At 36.0% G+C, this 6,000-nt stretch overlaps 1 pseudogene; it reads right to left on the bottom strand.

Moving 5' to 3' along the window:
• Positions 1 to 649: 649 nt before the first annotated feature.
• The window catches only part of LOC105725624 (dnaJ homolog subfamily C member 8-like), a 54,474-nt pseudogene continuing 49,123 nt past the window's right edge, over positions 650 to 6,000 (bottom strand).

Here is a 6,000-nt window from a genome sequence, read left to right as displayed (position 1 = left end):
CATATCCACCTGTAGCACTCAAGTGTTCCTTGTGTTCTACAACCTCATCAACACTTGCTACTTTTTGTTTTTTGTTTTCGTTTTTGATTTTTGGTATAAAAATTTATTATACATGAAGAATATTACCACTAACAAATGCAGACAGGCTAGGACACCATGGTACTGGGAGGAGGACCGCTAGCTCTTCAGAAAGTGAAAGGTTTGGGTGGCTGGGCCTCATGCAATGCTGATTGGTCAGTAGACAGGAGGGCACATGACAGTCACCACAGGGTATCAGGGCAGCGGGTGCCTGCTCTGAGTGCTCACAAGTGTTCCCTGTCTCATCTGTGGCTTCGAAGGGAGCACACTCAGAAGTAAGCAACTGAAGCGAAGGGGCTTCCTAAGGTGCCCCAGGCTTGTCTCTGAAGTCATGGCAACACCATTTTAAGCAATATGTTTAATTGGATGATTTCCACAAACTATCCATGAAGTTTCTAACCATCACAATTCAGTGAAGTACAAAACATTAAGTTACAGGCTGTGGGAAAAGAAGGCAGTACCAGTGGTGGCACCTTCCAATCCTGGTGGGTCTAGAAACAGGGAGACTGGAAGGTCTTTTTTTAAACCAAGCCCCTTATTTCAACGTACAAAAGAATTGCTCTGATCCATATTAAATTGCACTAAAAACAAAATGGACTAAAAAGCAAATGTTACTGTATGTTGGGGTGGAAGTGGGAGGAAAGAATGAGTCCTTCAAAGCAGGAACGGAGACAGCAGGGGAAAGGTTCTGTGTCTGTGACCCCAGGCAGTCATGCTGCTTGATTTTTACTTTCGGTGGTCTCAGGAAGGTCTGATTTTTCCTCTCTTTCTTCCCCTTTGTATTGGCTTGGAAGTTTGGCCAGCTGTCGATGCGACCATCTCGACTTTCCTCAAAGTTTTTCTGCCACTCTCTTTCTCGTTTGGCTTTTTCTTGAGCTTCAATCTCTTCTTCCCTTTGTCATTTCCTTTCATGCGTCCCTTTGGCTTTTCTCTCTTTCCTTTTAGTTTCCAGCTCAGCAAAGGGTTTGTCTGTTTATATACAGCTTGTTTGAACAGCTCAGGATCATCCTCCCCTACAGTAGTAGGTTTTCCTTCTTTAACTTTTTTTTTTTCTTCACTCTTTCACAGTGTGTTCACGTATTCTTTTCCTGCCTGAATTACATCCAGGGCCCTCTTCTTTTGCTCCTGACCCAGTAGCAACTGGTAAGCTTTATCCACAGCTTCAAAAGCCTTTTGGGCTCTATCAGAATCATCTTGATTTTTGTCAGATTGCACCATATGGATAACTGCTGAAACATCTTTTTTATTTCTTCATCTGTAACTTCAGGATCTAGCTGAAAAACCTCAAATGGGTTCAAATTGAAGTAAGAGTAACCAAGACGTGTCAGCCTTTCAATCTGATTTTTGGATGTTAGAACCGAGTCTCTCTTCTCTATTTGTTTCACCTGAAGACAATGCCAGGGAGAACAAGCACCAGGCAGTCCCCAGAGAACATTCTTGGTGTCACTGTCAGAGTTAGAATGCTAGCTGGAATGAATCTCTTTTATGCTATATGCCATCTTTATTCCTCACTGTAGTTGGTCATAAATGCTTCCTCTGTGCTGTCTCCGTCACTGGATGTCCTGCTCTCACCTGAAGCCACCAATTCCTCCTGTTTTTGTTTTTAAATTCTAACAGGTATAAGGGGATATCTCGTTGTTGTCGAGTTGCATTTCCCTGTGGAGTATGATGTTGAGTAACTTCTAATATTCCTCTTGGCTATTTGGATATCTTTGAACAAATATCTATTCAGATCATTTTAGTATTTATTAATTGGCTTATTTGTTTTTTGGTATTGAGTTGTAGTTTTTTTAATATATTTTGGATATTAAGCTATCAGATATATGGTTTACAAATATTCTTCTATAGTCTGTAGGTTGCCTTTTTATTCTGTTGGTTTTTTCCTTAGTTGTGCAAAAGCTTTTTAGTTTGATGTAGTCCCACTTACCTACTTTTGCCTTTCTCACCTGTACTTTTGGTGTTATATCCAATATATGATTGCCAAGATCAATTTCATGAAGTTTTTCCTCTGTTTTTTTCTAGAAGTTTTACAGTTTACATTATACAATTAAGTTTTTAACTTATTTTTAGTAGGTTTTTATGTATTATGTAAGATAAAAGCCCAATTTTATTCTTCTGCACGTGAACTTGCAATTTTCTCACCACCATTTGTTGAAGAGACTACGCTTTCTCCATGTGTATTCTTAGCACCCATGTTGAAGCTCTGTTGACCATATATGCATGGTTTTATTTCTGGACTTTCTATACTGCCTATTGGTCTAAGTGTCTATTTTATGCTAGTATCATACTATTTTGATTACTGTGGCTTTGTAATCTGTGTTAAAATTAGAAAGTTAGAGTCCTTCATCTTTGTTTTTCTTAAGCTTTGTGTAGAGTCCTTTATAGTTTCATATAAACTAAGATTTTTTTTTCTGTTAATGTAAAAAAATGGGTTTTTGATGAAGATTGGAAAAATTTGTAGGTCATTTTGAGTAGTATGCATATTTTAACAATATTAAATCTTCCAATCCATAAACACAGGAAATCTTTGCATTTATTTGTATCTTCTTTACTTTTGTTTACCAGTGTTTTGTGGTTTTCAGTGTACACAAATCATTTCCCTTTTTGGTTGGGTTATTCATATGCATTTTATTATTTTGATGCTATTGTTAATGAGATTATTTTCATTACTTCTATTTCTAGTCTGTTTTTATCATGAAAATGTATTGAAATTTCTCAAATGTTTCTTCTGTACTTATTGAGATGATCAAATAAATTTTATTTTTCATTCTATTAATGTGGTATATCACATTGATAGCTTCCTATATTATTATTACTCATTATTATTATTATTATTTTGCATTCTAGGGGTAATTCCACTTGGTCATGATGTATGAGCCTTTCGTCATCTTGCTGAATTTAGTTTGCTCGCTTTTTGTTGAGGTGTTTTGCATTTATGTTCATCAGGCATATTGGCCCATAATTCTATTTTCTGGTAGACTCCTTGCTTTGCTTTGGTGACAGGATGATGTCAGCTTCATAAAATGAGTTCAAAAGTATTCCCTCTTCTTTATTTTTGGAAGAATTTCAGAAGGGTTGGTGTTAATTCTTACTTATGTGTTTGGTAGAACTCACCAATAAGACCATATGGTCCTAAGCTTTTCTTTTTTGGAAGGTTTTTGATTGCTCATTCAAACTCTTAGAGTACTAATTATAAGTCTGTTCAGAATTTCTATCTCTTCATGATTCATGCTTGGTGGGTTATATGTTTGCAGGAATTAATCCATCTTTTCAATTATCTAATTTGATGTATAATTGTTCATAATAATCTCGTAATAATTTTGTATTTCTGTGGCATCAGTTATAATGTCTCCTCTTTCATTTCTTATTTTATTTGAATTTTTTTCTCTTTTTCAGTCTAGCTGAAGTTTTGTGAATTTTGTTGATCATTTCAAAAAGTAACTCGCTTTTATTGAGTTTTTGCAAATTATTTTCTATTTTATTCTGTTTTAATATTTATTATTTACTTCAGTCTACTAAAGTGGGCTTAGTTTTTTTTTTTACTTCTTTGAGTCTGCACACACACAAACACACACACAGAGCACAAAACAATAAACAGAGGTGAAATGCTATAATCTGATATATTAAACTGAGCATTCAGAAACCAGAAATATTATGGTTAACCTGCCATCATCTTAGCATAATCAGTTTAACATAAATACTCATTATATTAAAATAGTTAATAAATTGTACCATTGGGGCTCTTATAGATGTGTGTCATTGAATTTGGCTTGTAGCTTATCACATTTATGGAGATAATATCAGGGTCTATGTGCTGTAAGTATTGTGTTTTGCAGCTCAAGGGCCAAAGCAAGCCAAGATTTAAGTGTAGCTTATCAACTTGTCTTCCAGATCTTGAAATATGTATGCTATTTGTAGCTAATATGTGTAGAGGGCAGCACTCTAGAATTTAGTTTTAGGTCGGAATTAAGATTTGCTACTCTTTCTTCAGTGAACCCAGGAATTAATTAAGAGAGAAAATATTTTGGTCTATGTCCTAGGAAAAATGAGCAATTTGATTGTACAGAATGAGAAAGCTCTATAAGCATACTTCTATACTTGTAAACTTCATTCAGTTAACCTATGTTGACAAAATATTTTGTGTTATGTATTATTGAGTATTCAGTGTATTAACAACCTAACATATGTCTAAGCAATGATCTATACTTTTCAATATATTATCACAGATAATAATAAGAGGATAGTTTAGGCAGTTTATAATTTTAAGCCACATTTCCTGCAAAAGTGAAGACAAAGATTCAAGAATACTATTTCCAGACCAGGCACAGTGGCTCATGACTGTAATTCTAGCACTTTGGGAGGCCAAGGTGGGTGGATCACTTGAGGTCAGTAGTTCAAAACCAGCCTGGCTAAAATGTTGAAACCCCATCTCTACTAAAAATACAGAAAATATTAGCCAGGCATGGTGGCAGGCACCTGTAATCCAGCTACTCAGGAGGCTGAGGCAGAGGTTGCAGCAAGCCAAAATCAAGCCACTGCACTCCAGCTTGGGCGGCAGAGTGAGACTCCATCTATAAATAAATAAATAAATAATAAAAATACTATTTCCAAATTGTTTTGTAAATGACTCAAAGGGAGATGAAAGAATAAAAAATAAAAATATTAGTTTGAGAAATTCATTCCATCATAGGTAAAATCATTTAAAACAGCAGTATTGATTATACAACTCAAACCATATATGAATAATTAGGCCCAAATTCCTCCATCACAAATTAAAATGTACAGTTAAACAAAGTTTGATTTTCAAACTACTAACATGGCATCCATTTTTCAGTTGGGATTATTGGGAACTTCTTAAGTAATAAAAGAAAATATTTTCATTTCTGAACAGATTTGGGTAGAGATAAATTATTAACACTGGCAGTGAAACCAGATCATTAGAAAAAAATATCTTATGACAAAGACACTTTAATTCCAATATTTTTTCTCCTGTATATGGTTGTTACCAGTCTTCATGGGAAAAAATTGTTTAGGCAATTAGTTTAGATATCAGAGAGGCTGGCTCATATAGGGAGATATGATTGTTTACCAATTATACTCGTGACACAGTTAACTGTTTAAGATTTGCAGACAAAGGAAACTTAAATTTGAGCAGTTAATTTGCTATGGAAACATAATAGGTTAATGATCCAGTGACCATCAAAACTTAAAATTTCCGCTTCCTATTTTTGTGAGTGCAGAGCCAATGGGTTAGGCAGTCGGAGCTTTTTTAGATTGTATTGTTTTGTGTTAAATTTTAATTTTTGAACTCTGATTTGTTTTCTGAATTTATAACTGGAAAAAAATTGATTTCATTACTGTTTTTAGTCTTCCTGGAGGCTTTAGAATCCCAGTGTTAGGGACGAGCCATGCTGCCTCAGAAAACCCCCTCCGCGCAGGCTGACCCCTTACCCCGCTCTGACTGCTCTGCAGCTGCATTCCTGAACCCCTACCTAGGCCTCACATCAAGGCTGCCAGACGTGCCACAATTAAGCAAAACCTCATTACAGCCATCCGGGCAGCACGCCCAGCTTGAGGGAGGACAGGGAAAACATATGTTCGTTATCTATACTTGTAAATTCCTATTTGACACATATCTGTAAAAAATCCTGGTTTTGGTCTTTTTTTTAAAAGACTGCTGCCACAAAAGTCACAGGATGATGTATTGTAGGTCTGTTGCAAGTTAATGAATTATCTCTGTGCCTGTTACCTGAAACCCCCTTATGCCCCCCTCACCCCATATAAACCACTCCTTTTGTAAACACAGAGTGCTGCCTCCTCTGAGCAGCCCAGGAAGGTTAATTAACTTTCTTGCCTAACTTGGGGTCTATTCTCCTTTCTCTCAGCTACCCTTACACCCAGGAAGTGGTGTTTATAATGAAT

This window comes from Aotus nancymaae, unplaced genomic scaffold (genome assembly GCF_030222135.1).
Source record: "Aotus nancymaae isolate 86718 unplaced genomic scaffold, 86718_ANA_hifiasm-v0.15.2.pri h1tg000004l, whole genome shotgun sequence".
Taxonomy (NCBI): Eukaryota; Metazoa; Chordata; class Mammalia; order Primates; family Aotidae; genus Aotus; species Aotus nancymaae.
Note: the sequence above shows the minus strand (reverse complement) of the source record. Positions and strands in the feature narration are given on the sequence as shown.